Genomic DNA, 22,622 nt, shown 5'->3' on the forward strand with positions numbered 1-22,622 from the left:
TCGGGCGAGCACTTTCTAGAAAGCGAGGCTTTCTATCGAATTCTTCTTTCGGCGGAGTAGATTGGAGCTGTCGTCTATTCACCAAACCAGGTACCAAGCCAACTGACGACTTTTTATTTTCTAACGGTACTGCTCTCGTCTACAGGAGTGGGGAAAGCAGACACAGTAGGAACAACGGCGCGCGCCGTATCTCCGCGAGTATCGATCGATACGAACCAAGACTCTACTACTTGCTTTTAACAAAACAATTATTTTAGAAATAATTTGATAATTAAACGCTAATTAATTCAATCATTACAGTTGAGGGTTGGAACCTTTGGTGTTACACAGCAAAATAAAAACACTAAATCACCACAATACACCAAAACACTTTTACACTGGACGCGCGTTTCGTTAACCATGTTATCATCATGGTAGTATTAGTATTAGTTTTATAAACTAAGTAGTTTATAATCATCTGCTGATGATGATAACATGGTTAGCGAAACGCGCGTCCAGGGTAAAAGTATAAGTGTTTTGGTGTAGTGAGGTGATTTAGTGTTTTTATTTTGCTAATTCAATCATCACAAATTAATTTTCACAAAAATCAAGTAACATCGTTACAACTGTCTGCGAAGAAAATATAGCAAAATTATTAAGAAAGTTTTTGAAAAAAACTACAATCAATTATTTCTAATGGATTTCGAGATATCGATTTTTGACTTCAGAGTTCTAATAGCGCGACCACTGTCGAACATCAACTCAATTCCACTTATTTTTACCAAAAGTGCAAGTGTTTCCCTTGCATTTAAATATTTACAGCTATAGGGAAAATTACAACGACTCGTTAATAAATAAACAAATAAAATGTAACGGGATGTAATTAAACCGTGAAGCTGAACGCAATATGTACACCCTTCCCTTTTTACGAACTGATTGAGTCATGGTCATGATGTCATTTATGGGTCGACCGCGACGAATCTGCTTATTCCCTTCCACGTTTCTTAGCAATGTGCACAGTTTCTCGGTTTATTTCATCCATTTGGCAACGTTTTTACTGTTCTCTCTTTGTTCAGTACATTATAAACGCATTATATAGTACTCTTCTTATGGACGGAACCAAACCAAAAATAACCTTTGCCAGCCCTTAGTATACCAGATGCGTCTCAAAAGTGGCACACCTCTATATCTTTTTTTATTTCTTCAGATAAAAAAACAAGATTCGGTATGTTAGTATATGACATAAATTAGGATTGATTGACATATTCAAGTGTTTTTGGTCATTTTCTGTTTCACCGGAAATGACTGCAACTTTTGATTTTTAAATGGCACGACCGTTGGTATATTTCTACTGTATTAATACAAATACAATAAAGTGACCAAAAACAATTGAACACGTCAATCAATCCTAATTTATGTCATATGCCAAAGAATATATACCAAATCTTGTTTTTTTATCTGAAAAAATAAAAAAGTTTTAGAGTTGAATCACTTTTAAAGGCACCCGGTATATTTCTCGATGTACAACCTTTTTTAATCATTTCGCGATACTTAAGAAATATTAAATTATTATCAAATACCAATTAAAACTTAGGGTATTATTATCAAAGTAAAAAAGTCTTTTAAAAATTACTTTCAGTATTTTTAAACATACTTTATAAAAAAGTTAACTTCCTTGTATACACCTATTGTAGGTGTAAAAAGTTTAGTTTAACACTGTGTAGGTGTTTGAATAATGGGTTTTAGTTGAAACTAAGTTAATAACACCGGGAAACTTTTAATATAGTTAATTTACAACAAAGTTTGTGTGAATGAATGATAGGGAATATTTAATTTTTGTTACTAAAATACATTGTAAAAAACTACTTGGTTAGGCAAATTTGTTTACGAGAAAAAACACTGACAATCTCGTTTTCTTCTGGATTTTACGCAGTGGCATTTTATAAATAATAACTTTTCGTGTTATTTTTGAAGATCATTGCACTCTTGAGGAACACCCAGTATAAGCTACTACATATAAGTTATAATTAAGAGGATCTAATGAGGGCAATTCGAACAGTTCAGTCCTTAATATTGCTAAAAACTTTAATTTTAAAAATGTTAAAAGAAAAAATAACAAATCTTATTTATTCTATTTAAAAAATAATATTAAGCTTGCCACAAACTTACCTACGATGGCCAATTTTAAAAACGATGCCTTTACAAAAATTAAGTATTCCGTTTCACTCATTCACTTGAAGTTTGTTGTAAGTTAGCGATGCCAGAAGTTTTCCCTTGTTATTTATTCAAAAATTCAGGCACCTACAAACTTTTTAACTTTTTTATTCTTTTCTATTTTCGCTTCAACAAAATTATACCGAAGTTTGCGTCTGTGCCACAGGCAAGATATCTTTGATTTTATTACGAAGAAGGAAGTTTAAAAATATTGAAATTAAGTGTAGAAAGAAGAGTTTCATTACTGTCAAGTGATTAGGTCACACTTGATAACGGTGATAAATGTGACTCGAACGTTGTGTAAGTTAAAATAAATAAAGTCAGTGGATGTCCGAAATTTATTTAGTATTAAATGTTATGGCATTAGCTTTTAAGAATTGGGTAATACAACAAAGCAGTTATAATACAGTATATTTTTAATATCTTTAAGTTTACAGACCTAAATATTTTTGAAATCATTCCCCATTCGTACATACATACCATCTATAGTAAATACCTAGAATAGTTTTGATTTCAGGAGAGGTTTTTGTATTTTCAATAATTCTTTATTTATATTAATTAAATTATTAATTACTTATTCTTAAAATATATACATTATATATAATAGCAGTGGAAGGGTAGTCTTGGCCGACTAGTTAACAACAGAACCAGAATTTTGAATTGGGGTATAACGGCCTAGTCGTAAGGGCAAAATTTAATGAAAACTCATTTATTACTACTGCCAAGCTTTCAAAAAATCTACAAACAAACAAACAAACAAACAACGCTTTATTGTGCAAAAAGCTAAAACAGCTTCATCGACAAAGCACTCAAAAACAACAAAATCACAAAAAAATACAAACAACAAAAAATACACAATACAAATAATACAATTCAAAAAAATTTAAATCTTTAAAATTACAAAAAGAATATACATGGAAAATCTTTATTTTCTTCTTCAAGGAATCTTATTTTCTTCAAGGAATCTTATCAAATCTTTATTCTTTGCGAAGATTGCTATACAATTTTTTCTCTTTTCAAACTCACATTGCACACACGGTATGATTTTTTATTGATATGTAAGTTGATTTAAAGTTAATAGCTATCTCCATATTGTAGCCTTGAAGAAGAAAATAAAGATTTTTCGAATGCTTGGCAGTAGTAATAAATGAGTTTTTATTAAATTTTGCCCTTACGACTAGGCCCTTATACCCCAATTCAAAATTCTGGTTATATATAATATATACATATTCTATTTATTTATTGTTATCTCTGAAAGTGTCAAAACTTATTTACCAAATATCCTAGGATTATGTAAAGTATTGATGACAAAGGAAGCCAAAAATGCAATAATGTACATGATGTTCCATTTTAAAAAAATCATCCCGATCCACTCACACTTTTTTTAGCCATTTTTTTACCCACCCTGTAGAAGTTAAAATACTTTCCTGAAACACATCCTAGTACCTACTTTAGGTTTGCGCTTAATCAAAATTCCCAAGTTTTTTATTCTAGGAGCTACACATGTCTCACCCTCTATTGCCGGACTCTGTATATCAAACTATACAAGGAAAGTTTCCTACGATGTTCTCTATGGGAATCTCGGAAACAACTGGAGATAGAGAGTCGGTTAAATGGGGAAAGAATTGCAGTTTTGTGGGGTCATAAATATGCGCCTTTCAGATTTTTCAAAAAGTTCATGGCTTACTAGATATTTCGAAAAAAAAAATTTTGGTTATTTTAAAAATTGTCCTTAATTCCATTATAATCTTTTTTAGAGAAAAAATTTTCAGATAAAAGTTGTAGATAATCACATCCCTAATGAGCTTGTTTTCTCTGATTTTTTCTAAAGCCTGTCATATTTGACATATGACACAAACATATGTTTTTTTAATGAAAACTATAATTGGCTATGACTTCAAAAAAGGCGCCATTTTTTAAGCTTTCCAGCGATATATGTAAGCTATAATATGTTTTTTTCAAAAAAATTACTGAGTTTTAGCCAATTCTTATCTTTTTTGACTAATTTCACTTAGTTGGCATGGTGTTCTTATTTTGTTATGATTTATAACTTATACAAAGTTAAAATATAAAATTAAACGACTCTTTACAATGTACATTACACAAACTAAAACTTAAAAAAATAACATCACTACATACACTAACTCATTTTAGAAAATGTTCAAAAAATTCGCCATTGTTTTGAGTACATAAATGCGTCTTTTTAAAACTGAATTTCTAGCTATTCTCACACGATCGGTCGACTTAATTAAACTTCTCCAGTACCGCCTCTTCGAGTGTTTCTCTTAATTCATAAGTTCTTTTATAAACCTTGTTAACCATACCGCATAAAAAAAATCTAAAATGTGTGCAGGTCAGGTCATCGAGGAGGCCCATGCAATTGGTCCACCTCTTTCTCTGTATGAGTCTACATAATTATGATATAAATAATTTTCAACATTTCTTTCATTGTGGGCGGGTGGTGGTATGTCATAATGAAAGTCATGTTGGAACCATTTCATTAATGCTCGAGTATCTAATTTAACTTTTCTAACATGTCTTGAAAATAACGTTCACCGGTCAACGTATCCTCGAAACTGTATGGCCAAGAAAAGTTGAACCAATAATCCTACACAGTTTTCTTTATTTGAAAAATTCATATTTACAATTTTTGTTAATTTTAATTTACAAAGTTCGGATGTGACAGTTTCACATTTCTGAGAGCAACGACGATTGAACTTGTTTCCATGGCTAACTAAGCGAAATTAGTCAAGAAAGATAAGAATTGGCTATAACTCTGTGAACCCACACACTTTTGTGAAAAAAAAAACATATTATATCTTATATCGCTGAAAAGCTTAAAAATGGCGCTTTTTATGACGGTATGGCCAACTATGGTTTCCATTAAAAAAACATATGTTTGTGTCATGTCAAAAATTACAGGCTTTAGAAAAAATGGAGGACACAAATTCATTAGGTATGTGATTATCTACAACTTTTATCTGAACACTTTTTGTCTAAAATAGATTATAATGGAATTAGGGACAATTTTTAAAATAGCCGAAATTTGTTTTTTTTTCGAAATATCTAGTAAGCCATGAACATTTTCAATAATCTGAAAGGTTCATATTTATGATCCCACAAAACTGCCCCCATCCCAATTCTTTCCCCATTTAATAGACCCTCTATCTTCAGAAGTTTCCGAGATACCCATAGAGAACATCGTAGAAAACTCATCCTGTATAAGCCTAGTCAATAGGAAAATTTTTACAGATATATTCATTTAAAACACTTGTTAAATCTATGATTGACACGCTACTCAAACAACAATAATATGGTTAAAAATAAAATCTATATTTTATTTTTCCTTAATACTCCACCTTGACATATATTCCCTATTAAGTTTGTATTCTAGTAAAGTTATATTTCTTTAATGCTAAAGAAAAATGACAATAAGACGATCTGGTTTTAAGGCTTCTGGAAAGGCCGTTTTGAAATAACAAGTTTATGTTCTCTAAGATTTTATTTTTCGTCAAGGTTTATAATGTGGAGTGCCCAGAGACTTTTACCTCGGAATTCAATTACTGTGAATGTATTAATTTGAAACGTTCTGTATTTTGTTTTATAGATAAAACACTAAAATGTTTACGCATTTTTTTTCGTTGCTTTTATTTTTTTATTTTAGTAATTTTAGTAAATTCTTAGTTATTTCCTTCTTAATTTTTTGATTTTTTTTTCTAAGAAAATTTATTAAAATAAATGAATCTAATGCATAAGCTATACCTATTCTATATATATTCTAATCAAATTCTAATCATTGAATTATACAGGGTGGCGCGTCATATACGACGCGGTTTTTGCAAGGAGAACAAAAGTGAAATGAATCACTTGAAGTGAAATTTTATGAGCTTATGTAAGTCAATTTAAAACATTTTATAAAATCATATTGAGTTCTACAGGGTGTCCCCAAAAAAGTTACACATCAAAGTTGTGTTTTTTGTAATGGAAAAAATAAAGGCGAGTTTCATTAGAAAAGTATATGACTAAAATGTATAGGTTTTGAAATCCAGCACAAAAAATGGGCACCTTAAAACTTTGATGTATCTTAAAGTTTAATATATTTTATTCTAGTGGGCCGATTTTGATGATTTTTTAAGCAGTATGTAGCCAAATTATTTGAGTTTTTAGTATCTCTTTCTAAATTAAAAATGAAACTCCCTATCTGTTGATGATATTTTGATGAAAGTTTGAAACACCCTGTGGAATATGTTAAAACAACAAGAAATTTAAAAATCATTTTATCATCCAGATACATCCTTTCTCGATAGATTGTTTTTTTGGTTCACCTCAATAGCTTTATTTTTGATGAATATATTCGCTTTTGAATAAGACACTAATATGTTTTCGTAATTTTTACATTAAGACCATACCGTTGCTTTTGGTCCTAGTCAACAGATCTAGAAAGTTCTGGTCTCGAAGCCGGCCTTCTTGACATAAGTATTGCTTCATTTAGTCTTCTGCTTATAGTCCGTTAGTTAATATGTACGTTCCTTAGGTGCAATTCATTATAAATTTGAAAATCTGGCAAAGGGCGGTTTCTTAGCGATAAACTTACAATAAGTCGATCGTCTCGATTAGAAGTTCTCATACGAAGGTTCTTGGACGTCTAGATTGACGTCCTCAAGGACCTGGTCATAATTCAAAAATCACTTAGTATACTCTATGGTATTAGTATACTATATATGGTATTTTTGGAACTGGAATTTTATAGCAAATTCACTGAACTAAATAAGTATAATATTCATATGAAAAACTAAAACTTAAGTGTAAAAATATGTTTGACTCACCCTGTATATCTATAAAAAATATTTTTGAAATGTGAACTACCATTAAATGCATATTTTGTAAAAAGTTTGGAGTGAAAATCTCAAACAGGAATCCTGATACAGAGCTTTTTCGGAACATGGAGCTATCTTGTATGTATGCATTTGTATATGTGTGTTTATTTATATACTAAAGTGAAGGCAACGAATTTAAATGGGTAAACTTTGTAATAATATATCTTATTAACAGTACAATGCAAAAAGTTTTATAAAAATTCGTTCACAGGAAATGCATTCCGAGGTTTGTATCCCATAAGGGCTTAAGGCACTTAATGGGATAAATAATATTTGTTATTTAAAAAAAATAATTTGTACTTAACCAATTAACATTGCCTCAGGCACACATCTACAGGGTGAACCATCGAAATGCCATATGTTTTTAGCTTATTGGATCTATTAATAATTGTTCCTTCCAAAAATATCATATTGTCGTACGTAATTTATACCGAGTGGTTTTTAAAATAGATAGGTATGGGCCATTTAAAAAATACCAATTTACTTATAATATTTTTTAATTTATAATAGTCATCACATTTTGCAATTATGGTGTAGCCTCTCTTACATATTTAGATACTCTCTTTGTAGATGGGTCCATTGTCGTCTATTGTTCACCATGTGGGCCCAAGTAATCCCTGATAATTTCCAAATATCATGGTCCCATCTATGGTTGGGTCTTCTTCTAAGTCTCTTAATTCCTTGTGGTACCTATATGCTGTAATTTTTGTTGTCCATCTGTTGTCCGTCCGTTCTGCCCATTGCCACTTGAGGGATTCCATGGGTCTTTTATCGTATCCACTCAGTCTTTCTTGGTTATTCTCAGCACATTTCGTTCCGTTGAGCGTTGTGCGACCTGTAGTTTCTTTATAATGTCCATTTGAAGTGTCCAGGTTTCGCATGCATGGTCATGATTGGTAGTACACATTGTTCGAATGTTTTCTTCTTTAGATAAAGTGGTATTTTAGATTTGAATATGATTGAGTTTCTTCCATAAGTACTCCATGCTAACCTAATTCTTCGATTAATTTCTTATACTAGAGATGATGTGTATTAGTCTTAAACATATGTATTCTTCTACTATTTCCATTTTTGTGTTACTTATTAGAATGTTTTTTTTTTCTGTCTACTAGTTCGTTGTACATTATTTTAGTTTTCGCTAAATTCATTTCGAGACCTACTTTATTGCTGGGTGTATTTAGTTTGTTAATTTGTATTTGTCGTTCTTCAGGACTATTGGCAATTGGACTATGTCATCAGCAAATCTTAGATGGTTAAGATACTCCCCATCTATTCCCCTTTGTTGGTCCAGTCTATTTGAAGGAAGATTTCTCCTAGCGTTGCTGTTAACAGCTTTTGAGATATCGCGTCTGCCTCTGGTACTCCTTTACCAGTTGGGACACTGGCTTGAGACTCATAATAATCTCGCTGTAATTCAAGTCCTGACATGATTTCTTATCAGATTTATGCACTTTGCATAAAGTTTGTTAGACGAAATAATACTAATAAACTCAAAAAAGCCCAACAAAATAACTGACAAAAGACGGCATTTCTCTTAGTATACATTTATATTTCTTAGGTTTTTTATTAGTCTCTACTTAAACTGCCATTAAACGATAGCTTACTAAAATTCCCGTTAATAGGTATGACGTCGTTGATGTGACGCACTTGACGGCTTTATGAAATATAGGAATTTTATAAGGACTAACCAACGCTATCTACCCCACCAAATAATCAACTTAACCAACGCAACTAACCTCGACACTGATAAAAAATATAAAAAACAAATATAAATTAGTAAAAATCAACCAACCCCACCAAATATCCAACTAACCAATGAATTAACACCCTCCAAATAACCACGCTAACCAACCCGCCAAATAACTAAACCAATCCAACCAAAAACTGTGAAACCAATGCAATAAGATCATGCTATAAGCAAAAAAATATAAAAAAGTCTTGGTCGGTGGGAGATTTGAACCACAGACCATCCGCTTACGAAGCGATAGCCTCAGCCACTGACCCACAGGTGCTCTTGCAGAAAGCTTAAGGCTAGGCATTACTTTCCGCCGACATGAACGACGTCACAATTTAGTAGGCTACCGTTTAACGGCTGTTTAAGTACATCGTTTTTATTATTTGAAAAAATATTTTCAATAAAACATAATTTAATTAAATATGGATATTATAGATATTAAATACTATATTGGATTTTTTATATTACAGATAAAAATGTTAAATAAATATGAACATAAAAGATTGTATATAGAAAGGAGATAAATATTTATTAAAAGCATAGTGGAAAATAGGATTCCATTGAGGGCGATCTCCATACAGATGCAGTAGTATGAAAAATCTGCGGATAGAATTGCTAAATCTATTGGAAAATATCGAACATGGATATTCCTCTACACAAAACTAAAAGAATTTTATATCTGTGCTTACGAGAATTTAACTAATAAATATGTAAAGGTTAATACTTTGTATTAATAACATATTGCTAACATAACACTTGTTTTATTTTGAAAAATAATTTCAAATAATTTGATGCATTAAAAAAATATTTGCAGAATTTTAGGATTTATAAAATAATTTTTATACAGGGTTGTTCACCACATACGACACGGAGTATTGTAGCTAAACGATTAGATTTTTACAAATTGTAAGTTTTGGGTTGGTTGAAGGTCTATTAGAGCTACAATTTAAAAATATTTTTACAAGATACAGAGTGTCCCAAATAAGTAAAAAATATTATAGTTGTATTTTTTTAAATGGAACACCCTGTATATTATTCCACTTTTGGATTCTACGATTGAAATAAAGGTAAATTTGATTAAGGTTTATCACACTTAAACCTTACCGTTTTTGAAATATTTTCAATTTTATGAAATTGCATTAAAAATTTTAAGGCTTTATTTCTCCCAGGGTATCAAAGTTTTTAATACTAAATATTTACTGAAGATTATTTATTGATGAGATATTGTGTTGTAATAATAAAAATTTTACTACCTTATACAGAGTGTCCAAAAATTTATATTAAATAATTACTAGCTTTAAACGGCAATAACTTGTTTAATTTAAATGGAACACCCTATATATTTTACGTGAATCAGATGCACAATGTAATTGTCTATCAAATTGTATTAAACCATTTTTACCCATCTCTTCAAGTTTTCGTAGAAAATGCATTTTCTTATAATTTAGACCTCATTTATCACTATACCCATGGAATATTGACATTTTATATTTTTTTATAGCACCATAATATGCACAAAATGTACTGGTGGTAAATATTGCAAGCCCATTGGTATACAAAAAACTATTTAAATCTTTGTAAAAGAGTATACTAATTAAATATACCACCATTATTTCCTACCAAAAACACTAAAAATTAGTTAAATACATATTTTAAATTGTTTTAATTAATAAATTATTCTAAATAAATGTGGATTTGGCTCAGAAATCAATATAATAATAAGTTATGAAAATGAATGTCTCTATTTTTATAAATAAGCATTCGTCAATAAATGAAATAAAATTTATAAGGTGTTACTTTTTACCACACTGTCTAATACCCACACAAAATTATTTTTTTTTAGTATTTGGAGCAAGTATTACTACAACGTAAATAGTCAATTAATGTAGTTTGAATACTAAGATCATATTAATTGGTCCTCTAACAAAAAATATAACATTTTTTTTTATTTTTTAATTAAATAAGCCAACTATATCGACAATATTAGTATCTGTACCCTTTGAAAATTTGTTACATCTTTAAAAATAAGCTGAAATGTCAATATTCCATGGGTATAGTGATAAATGAGGTCTAAATTATAAGAAAATGCATTTCTTGAAGAGATGGGTAAAAATGGAACAATACAATTTGATAGACAATTACATTGTGCATCTGATTCACGTCAAATATATAGGGTGTTCCATTTAAATTAAACAATTTATTGCCGTTTAAAGCTAGTAATTATTTAATATAAATTTTTGGACACTCTGTATAATGTAGTAAAGTTTTTATTACTGCAACACAATATCTGATCAATATCTTCAGTAAATATTTAATATTAAAAACTTTGATACTCTTGGAGAAATAAAGCCTTAAATTTTTTACTGCAATTTCATAAAATTGAAAATATTTCAAAAACCGTAAGGTTTAAGTATTATAAACCTTAATCAAATTTACCTTCATTTCAATCGTAGAATCCAAAAATAGAATAATATACAGGGTGTTCTATTTATAAAAATACAACTATAATATTTTTTACTTATTTGGAACACTCTGTATCTTGTAAAAATATTTTTAGATTGTAGCTCTAATAGTCCTTCAACGAACCCAACACTTACAATTTGTAAAAATCTAATCGTTTAGCTACAATACTCCGTGTCGTATGTGGTGAACAACCCTGTATATTTTGTTTTTCTGTTGGTATATATACAGTACATCTGTTCGTTCTGTAGCTACGGGGTATCCGTGAGAGGGGAAACTAATATTCTCTCGATGTTTTTCGTAAAAAAATAGACGACGCGTCCCATCAATAAAAATTCAACAAATTTGCAAGTAGCCAATAAAATGAGTAGGCGGAGCAATTTGAGGTGATGTACTCGTTAAGTCGACGTATAAAATACATTGCTGTTTATTTAAATATTTTTTGTCCGCATTCCTTCCATAGACACAGATCCAGCAGACGTACTGTACGAACATTGTTCGTTTATGTTGATGGATTGTTCTACGAATTATTGGTTTGTTAAAAAAATATTTAAATTAAATAATTGTTTGTGGAATGGTATAATGAATAAGAAAATAATTTATTACTATACTGTGTTTTTTTAATTGAAATCTAAATTATCCGAGATATGATTAAAAATACGATTTGAGCATTTTCTAATTGGCCAGGACAAAACACTAAAAACATTAGACGATGAAATATATTTGTCCAAGGCCCCTTGATTAAGAATTAGTGTTTTTAACATAGCCATGGCACTCTAGATTGAATTTTAAAATACAATTTTTTATTAGGCTAGAACGTCAAAAGTTGACATATGATATGTCATTCTATTCAGAATATCATTTTCTATGGAATAAAGTAAAAAAATACCGAGGGTGCCGTTTAAAAATCAAAAGTTCTAGTCATTTCCGGTGAATCGGAAAGTGGCCAAAAACAATTGAACACGTCAATCAATCCTAATTTATGTCATATACTAACATACCAAATTTCGTTTTTTTATCTGAAAAAATAAAAAAGTTATGGGGGGTGAGCAACTTTTGAGACGCACCCGGTATACTAGCCATTATTTTCAATGTAAAAAATAAGGTTATCATATAATTCACTAAAAATGCTAATATCTGCTAAGCCTTACACTTAGCTGATCGAAAACAAGATACGAGCAATAAAAAGCAGTGGGTTTTTCTGAATTGGAATGTTACCTACACAGCTCCATCCTTAGTAAGTGCACTATAAAAGTTTATATCAAGATATTATAGAGATATTGCGAAACCCCACAAACGCTTAACCATAAATACCTCTCTTTTGTGGTGTAAGTTTTCGCCTTATTATTTATTCTTCATAAAAGTATACAATAAACGAGGCAACTGGTTTCTTATTTGAGTTATAAAGTGACTAACTTTAAATCATGATTGATACGAAAGGTGCTTTATGAGAATTAATTAAATATTTTAGTTTTGAAATGCCTATAGATAAATAACATGGAAATATCTAGAAAGTAACAGTAGATATTTATGATGCTTGACTCTGCTACTTTAAATTAAAACTTCGGTATTTCATATCATATATTATAATAATTTTTAATTAATTTTATATTTTGCTAATCACATGACACATTTAAAATAGACATTTTTAATGGCTATGGGTTCTATTGTTTTTTTTTAATTCAACGACCTTAATTGTATTTTGTATCTCAGTTTTAGTTGTTATTGTTATCTTTGTTCAGGCATTTTTTCTCATTGTCTTTTTATTATTTTTCTATGTGTAATGTGTGGTTAATATGTTATATCTTATTTTTTATATTGTAATTACCCAGTATGTAATTGGCGTAAGCTTTTGAGGACTGTGGAAAAAATAAATAAATTATATTTGTTATAAATATTATTATACACTAAGATGCAAAAAAACGAAACCGAAATTTTTTTCGTGAAGTTTAAAGTCTTTGGTTTGGTTTATTTTTTACTTTTAACCTCATTTTCGTGATTTTTTTAGCAATCTGTATACCTACAGGGTGGCGCACCTCATTTGCCTCGGTCGATTATACGAAAACGGAAAGATGTAGAAACAAAATATTTTGCGGGTACATGTGGGAAGGCAATGTGCATAATTTAAAATTATTTTGAAATGTACAGGGTGTGCCAGAACTAAGATCCCTACCAAAGTTATGTTTTTTCTTATGGAACACCCGGTATTATTATATTATATTTCATTTTTGGATTCTTGGACATAAAATAAGGGATTTATTATAAAAGAGTTTAATATGTTTAAAAGCTTTGGTTTTTGAGATATTTCAATATGCATGCTATAATAAAAAAGTTTGTCAACACCTCGTACATTACTTTTCAGAATTAATTCTTGTGCTAACTTTCAAGCCAGAGAAATAAACTTTACTAAAAAACTTGATTGCTTCCTTAAATGTATACAGGGGTATCAAAAATTGCTGGTCTATTTTAAATATTTATTTTACATAAAACTTCGTTATTTCAAATACAACACCCGGTTTTTTTTGTTAAATAAGTCGAAGCTGATTTAAATGCTCTTTCAAACCATATTAGGGTTTCCTATACCTATTTGGCTCAGATTTTGAATAAAAAGCGATTTTTCAATAAAATTTTAATCAAGATGGCTGGTGTCGCCATGGCAATTTTCTAGTGACACTTAGTAGCTATTTTCAAAATCGACATTAGTTTATGGACTTTATTTAAATTTAGAACAGGTTATTTTTATTTAATTTATCTACAATAAGGTTAATAAGTAAGTATTTATTATTTTATCAAGAAAAATGAAGCAGTTGGCCGAAGCTGGCCGAAGGAATGGATATGTTACTAGTGATTTTATTTTATGAGGACAATTGTTTGTTAGCCTGAAGGGTTTATGCTCAAATATATCCAAATAGGAATTATCTTGACAAGCGTTCCTTTGAAAAACAACTTTTCCTATGTCGCAGAGCTGATAGTGTAATATATGAAAAACCTATTAGGCCGAAACCGGTCGTTGGAAGTGAAAAAAAATTAATTTGCCTTAATTGGTTCTTTTATAGAAAATCTAATATTTCTACAAGTCATCGTAATATAAATCAAAAAGAACTACTTCTTTATTTTTCTTGATAAAATAATAAATACTTACTTATTAAACTATCGTAGGTAAATTAAATAAAAGTAAATAATAATAAAGTCCATAAACTAATGTCGATTTTGAAAATAGTTACTAACTGTCACTAGCAAATTGCCATGGCGACACCAGCCCTCTTGATTGCCATTGTATTGAAAAATCGCTCTTTATTCAAAATCTGAGCTAGATAGGTATAGGAAACCCTAATACAATTTGAAAGAACATTTAAATTTGCTTCGATTTATTTTAAAAAATACAGGATGTTCTATTTAAAATAACGAAGTTTTTATGTAAAATAAATATTTAAAATAGACCAGCAATTTTTGATACCCCTGTATACATTTAAGGAAGCAATACATTTTTTTAGTAAAGTTTATTTCCATCGCTTCAAAGTCAGCACTAGAATTAACTCTGAAAAGTAATGTACAGGGTGTTGTCAAACTTTTTTATTATAGCATGCATATTTAAATATCTTTAAATATTTACATTCAAAAACCAAAGCATTTAAACATATTAAACCCTTATAATAAATGCCTTATTTTATACCCAAGAATCCAAAAATAAAATAAAATACCGTGTGTTCCGTAAGAAAAAATATAACTTTGGTATGGATCTTAGTTCTGAGACACCCTGTGCATTTAAAAATAATTTTAAATTATGCACATTGCCTCTCTACATATACCCATAAAAAATTATATTTCTATATCTTTTCGTTTTTGTATATTCAACCGAGGCGAATGAGGTGCGCCACCCTGTATAAATCCGTCAACTTTAAACTCAATTTTTTATAAACTTCTTATAAAATTTTGAACTTTAAAACACTTTGTGCAATAATATAGTAAATAACTTTTCCTAAAACAATATTTTTCGATCAAAACCATGTTTCCCGAGTATTTTGTTTTTTGGCTTATGTCAACACATGCCTTGGTTATTTTTTTTTAAGAATAAATGAAATTAACTTGCCACCTACAATTTGCATTTTTTCAACTATAATAACTTTATGAGGTTAATTTTTAATATCACGAGGTGGCTTTGGTAACTATTGTCGTAATGTCATATCGACACTGATTAGAACTCTTGTATTATCTCTTATATTATAATTTAAAAAACGTTAAAAACTAACGATACAGGCTTGGTTTGGTTGATAAATATTAGTAACACTAAGAGATTAAGGATATTAAAAAAAATAACTGTATTAACTAAGTGTACAAAACAACAAAAAACTTGGAAAAGACTCTAATAGTTTGTATTGCCTCCCACAGCTTCTATAACTGTCTATAGACGTCGCCGTCGGTTTATAGTGTTAATGAGGCTGCAAATATATTGTATTGTTTTCCCATTTTTCTTCAAGGACCAAGCAAATATATATATTATTCACAATTTCATACATCTTCAACAAGATCAATAACTTTCGCAAAACCTTCGACACTAAGAACGATATTCAATCGTACACAACAATAATCAACAAAGGCACCTCGTCATTATGAAGAATAATATCAAACAGTAAGGACAATTGAAAAAATGGCACAAGGTTTGTGACAAGTATAAGGTAAAAACATAATATAAGATAAAAACAACTTTTCGATTAACCTTGTATAATAAGTGAAATACTAAAGTTTATAATAAACTGAGTTTACGAATTAAAATTGGTATATTTATATATAGTTAGGGCGGACCAACATTTTTTTTTCTTAAAAATCACATGAGGTCAAAAAAATTGCATTTTAATAAAATATAAATTTTAAGTCCAAAATTAGTAGCTAAAAATAATTTTTTCCACTGCCACAGAAGAGTTGTTGAGAATCCCGAAGTCAATCTTTTGTCATATGTCACAGAATATCCTTGCCATACAGAAGCGGTTGAGAGGGCCGTTAAAATTGCAACTGAAGCTTCAGCTACCGTCTGTGGAAGTGAAAAAAAAACTCTGACTGAAAACGAGTGAAAATATGCAAAAATATGAATTCAAAAAAGACTTGTTTTTTGGAATGACGTGATAGTTATTTGAAATAGTTATCATTTTGTTTTTTATAGTTACAGATTAGTTCTCAACTATTTTGTATTTTCGTTACCTTTTTTATGAGTTATTGGAAATAGTTACCATTTTGTTTTTTATAGTTTTATTTAGTTTTCAACTGTTTTGTATTTTCGTTACCTTTTTATGTATTAAAAAAGCCAGATTTGGTGCAACTTATTTTTTTAATTGAAAATTTTTTTTTTGTCTACCTTAAAATGTAATATAATACAGTTTTTTGAAAAACAAACTGGTTTTTATATAGCTCTGTGGCAGTGGAAAAAATTAAAATTAATTATTTACCATGAAGTAAACTATCTTATCAAGACACCTTTTTTGACTCAGGCAACCCTAATAACTTAAAAAATAATAATTTCACATCCATTACATAATTACCTTTTTTTTTTGCCAAAATCTCATTTTTATAGCTCTGTGGGAGTGAAAAAAAATATTTATTAAAAAGCAAAACGCTATGAAGTAAGGTATCTTATCATACAACTTTTGTGAGGTCAGGAAAACGGATCAAAAAAAATATAAAAACACTTTACTCGACGACCCACCCTAATATACAGTTTGCTAAATAAATCAAGGAAATAGGACTAAAAATAAAAAAATATATATATATATATATATATATATATATATATATATATATATATATATATATATATATATATATATATATATATATATATATATATATATATATATATATATATATATATATATATATATATATATATATAATATAAAAATAAAATATTTTATTCGATCCTCTTTTTATAAACATTTCTGTAGAAATATCTGCTTTCTGTAAAAATATTATGTTTAGAAATTTTATGTAAAACTATGGGCAACTTAAAATAATAATTAACAACAAATTAATCTTCAAGCATTTTGTTTAAGTTCTATGTTTGATATAATGAGTTTATTCCACTTTAAATACTCACACTGTATACCAACATTGCAATATTTATAAAGAAATATATCGTTCCAAATTTTTATGCTCAGCGAAGTGGACACGCATCAGCTAGTAGATGATAATATTTGCAAGATTTTGGTTATGATTATAGGTATACATTCTATAGTTTTTCGTTAATTTAAGAATGTGAAATTGAACATACTCGTATATTAATTTTGATCAAGTTTAATGCACATAGACTGATATTTTACATAAATATCTAATATAAAGTAAATGTTTATATAAAGAATGGAATCATACTAACATTTAGTTGGGTACGTTTTCCACTTCTTTATGGTTGTTCTTAGGAAACCTTTTTAATATTATTACAAACTTTAATATGTACTGGTAACTAACTTCCTGAATAATTTTCTTAAATTTGCAGAAATGTTCTCTTTAGAATTTCGTCGCAATATTTCTTTAAAATGAAACTTTATTGGAAATATGTTAATAAAATATTTCTGATGGAAACTTTATTAAAATCTTGCGTCAGGGGAATGAAGATATTGCATTTTTCTCTAGGAAGACAGGTTTTGTTTAAATTTAGATTAGGATTTTTTGTCTAGTTTTCTTTAAGAAGTATAATTTTAAGAATCCACATTATATGACATTCTTCAAATATTCTTATTAATGGAGTGCTTTAAGCCCTTATGGGATACAAACCTCGGAATTCATTTACTGTGAACGAATTTTTATAAAACTTTTTGCTTTGTATTGTTAATAAGATATATTACAAAGTTTACCTATTTAAATTCGTTGCTTTCACTTTAGTATTTAAATAAACACACATATACAAAGGCATACATACAAGATGGCTCCGTATTCCGGAAAAGCTCTGTATCAGGATTCCTATTTGAGATTTCCACTCCAAACCTTTTACAAAATATGTATTTAATGGTAGTTCACATTTCAAAAATATTTTTATAGATATACAGGGTGAGTCAAATATATATCTATATGTGTTTAGTTCAGTAAATTTTCTATAAAATTCCTGTTCCAAAAATAGTGGTTTTTGAATTGGTGACCACGTCCATGAGAACGTCAATCTGGACGTCCAGGAACCTTCGTTTGAGAACTTCTAATCGAGACGATCGACTTATTGTAAGTGTATCGCTAAGAAACCGCCGTTTGCAAGCTTTTCAAATTGATAATGAATTGCACTTAAGGAACGTACATAATTAACTAATGGACTATAAGAAGAATATTAAATAAAGCAAACCTTATTTCAAGAAGGCCTGCTTCCGGACCAGAATATATAGGCCTAAAAGCAAAGGCATGTTCTTAATGTAAAAAATGTTGGTGTCTTCTTCAAAAGCGTATATTTCCAACAAAAATAAAGCTAATGAGGTGAACCAAAAAACAAACTATCGGGAAAGGATGTATCTAGATGATAAAATAATTTTTAAATTTCTTTTTAAATAAAAAACACTAAATCACCACAATACACCAAAACACTTTTACTTTTACACTGGACGCGCGTTTCGCTAACCATGTTAGCATCATCAGCAGATGATTATAAATTGTTCAGTTTCAAAAATTCAGTTTATAATCATCTGCTGATGATGCTAACATGGTTAGCGAAACGCGCGTCCAGTGTAAAAGTAAAAGTTTTTTGGTGTATTGTGGTGATTTAGTGTTTTTTATTTTGCTGTTTAACACCAAAGGTTCCAACCCTCAACTGTAAATTTCTTGTTGTTTTAACATATTCCACAGGGTGTTTCAAACTTTCACCAAAATATCAACATTTTGTTTTTCCTCGTATTGTATTATGTTGTATTTCCTTGTAATTAACAGATGGGGAGTTTCATCTTAATTTAGAAAAAGATACTAAAAAGTCAAATAATTTGGCTACACACTGCTTAAAAATTCATCAAAATAGGCCTATTAAAACAAAATATATTAACCTTTAAAATACATTAAAGTTTTAAAGTGCCCATTTTTCGTGCCGGTGAATGTATTTCAAAAACTATACATTTTAGTCATATACTTTTCTAATGAAACAAACCTTTATTTTTTTTACTAGAATCCAAAAATCAATTAATATACAGGGTGTTTTATTACAAAAAACATAACTTTGATGTGTAACTTTTTTTGTAAACACCGTGTAGAACTCTACATAATTTTAGAAAAAGCTTTAAATTGACTTACATAAGCTCACAAAAATTTCACTTCAATACAAATTTTTGTTCTCCTTGCAAAAACCGCGTGGTATATGATGCGCCACCCTGTATAATTCGATTTCAATCAAAGTTTCAATGATTAGAATGTAAGCAGAATAGGTACAGCTTATGCATTAGATTTAATTATTTCAATAAATTTACTTAGAAAAAGAATTAAAAAAATAAAGAAATTAAGAAGGTAATAATTAAGAATTTACTAAAATAAAAAATTAAAAGCAACGAAAAAAATTGGGTAAACATTTTAGTATTTTATCTAGAAAACACAATACAGAAGGTTTCACATTAATACATTCACTGTAATTGAATTCCGAGGTAAAAGTTTCTGGGCACTCCACTATATCATTTAAAATTTTATAACACGCCATTATTTAAATATATTTTATAAACCGATCAGTACAAAAATATATTTGATACTACCATACGATTAAAAAAATAGCTTTAAAAACTGATGACAATGGACAATCGTTGATAATTTTGGCGAGGTCAAGCCATCATAAAGGTCATTTACTAAGCCCGTACTCTTTTTTTTATCTTTTACTGGCGCTTTTATCAGTTGGCCTTAAGAAGGTTGTAATTTATTTTTATATTGACTAAAAATGATTTTAAATGGTGCGATTTAAAATTCGAGAAAATATATATTTTAAAAATAGATTTCTTAGTGTTTCTATAATTATTAGTGTTGATTTTTGACAAGTTTTAGGTAAATTTCTAGTACCCAGGGGCGCATATACGGGAGGGGTAATGGGGGTAAGGGTAATTACCCCTCCCAGAAAGAAATTAATTTATTTTAATTATTACTTTCGAAAATCGACAACTATGAAACTATGAACTCTTCCCGGACACAAACGGTACATTGTGAGACAGGAAATTGTAGAGAGAAACAAGCCCTATAACATAGGATACAACATTTTAATGAACAGTGCTTTCCATAAAATCAATAAAATGAATAATATACGAAATAATATTATTTCAGTACATGTATATACATGTACTGATTTCTTTCGAAAATCGACAACTATGAAACTATGGTCCCTTCCCCGACACATATGGTACATTGTGAAACAGGAAATTGTGGAGAGAAACAAGCCCTATAACGTAGGATATAACATTTTAATGAACAGTTCTTTCCATAAAATCAATAAAATGAAAAATATACGAAATAATATACATGTACTGATTTCTTTCGAAAATCGACAACGATGAAACTATGATCCCTTCCCGGACACAAACGGTACATTGTGAGACAGGAAATTGTAGAGAGAAACGAGCCCTATAACATAGGATACAACAGTTTAATGAACAGTCCTTTCCATAAAATCAATAAAATGAAAAATATACGAAATAATATACATGTACTGATTTCTTTCGAAAATCGACAACAATGAAACTATGATCCCTTCCCCGACACAAACGGTACATTGTGAAACAGGAAATTGTAGAGAGAAACAAGCCCTATATAACTACCCCTACCAGAACGAAATTAATTAATAAGATAAAATTTGGTATAAAATAAAATTGTTACAAAAAAGTTAATAATACAAATTAAAACAGAATATCCAAACCAATCCAAGTAGATTTTTGCACATTTACAATACCTTCCAGCAAAAATTTAATTCAAATTTAGTACTTTTTTGAATATTCACACTACCCCTCCCAGACTCAATCTCTAGATGCGCCACTGTTAGTACCTAAATGATATCTAGAGATTAATCTCGTCAAAATTTCTATCGATTGCTATTTCCCAGCCCTCTTCGACGCCGTTTTTTTCGATCTACTATATGATTGAAAAAATCGTGAAAAAACAGTGATCTTTATTTTCCACCCATATCTGACGCCGTTTTTTTAACGCTAGTACCTACTTGGATTTACGATATTAAGAGTCTATTACGCTGTACTGTTCGGGTCGCTCTCAGGGGTCGGGTAAAGCGGGTGTGTGGCCGATGGAAATATATATTATATTTCAGATATCTGTCTAAGGCTTAGATATCCTGCAGATTAACATGCAGAATGAGTGGGAAACAGTAGCCCACAATAGAACACAATGGAGAAGAGTTGTAAACTCAGTTAACAGCGACAACCAAAAAGTAAAGAGGCAACAAAGCAATGAGATTTTTGAATGTCCGGAGTGCGGTAGGCAGATAACACGTATCGGGCTTTTCAGTCACAGAAAAGCTCATGAGAGGAAACGCCTCGCGTGACCATCTTCTTTATGTGTGTCGAATACTCGTCAGCGAGTAACGGCTGTATATGTATGTAGATATCCTGTCGTTTTAAGCCACACCCAAAATTCCAAACACACGTCCTTTAATTAAGGCTTGATTAAGGTTTACAGAGCTTCAGCATTTGCCATAAAATAGCGAGCAATTTGTTACAAAACCATATAAATTATATATACCTGTAATCACAAAACTTCAATCTATTTCCGTATTGTAACCGAATTTTAAATTATGTCTTTATTTTCGAGAAAATTGACCATGACATAAGGAATATTTTGTTGATGTTTGACCATCAAAATCTTAAATATAAAAAAGTTGTCTAAAAATGTGCTACTATACGGATATAGTATAATCCTTTAACTTTAATTTCCTTCTTCATTTGTGTAAAAATGCCTAGTCAGTTTTACATAAAACGTTAAATGCTGAACGCTTATTTTGCTACTTTTTCGGACTAGTAAAATGGATTCTTAATATTAGTATCGTAAAACTAACGAGTAGCGGAAAAAGGAGCCAAAAAAACCTACATACATGCTTATTCTCTGCATTAAGTTCATCAGACCGTAAGGAACAGCCATTCGACGACCGGTTTCGGAGATTTTTCTCCATCGTCAGGCCGACTTTGCTGTAACCCTCGATCTGACCAACGATTTTTTTTTTTTTTTTTTTTGGTGAGGGGGTGGTTGAAAAATCTTTTATAGACGAATAGTGGTCATTTCCAAGGCCATCTCTGAGAGAGATGGTCATAGAAATAACCCCTAGACAGTGTGGGACTCTGTGTTGATACCCACTAAAAGTCCACCTCCGAGGAATCAGCCGCCGAAGAATGGTCAGCTATTATTCCTGCCAATATGTGGGGAAGAAA

The sequence above is a fragment of the Sitophilus oryzae genome, unplaced genomic scaffold (assembly GCF_002938485.1).
Source record: "Sitophilus oryzae breed Bouriz unplaced genomic scaffold, Soryzae_2.0 scaffold_1716_pilon_pilon, whole genome shotgun sequence".
In the NCBI taxonomy this organism is placed as follows: domain Eukaryota; kingdom Metazoa; phylum Arthropoda; class Insecta; order Coleoptera; family Curculionidae; genus Sitophilus; species Sitophilus oryzae.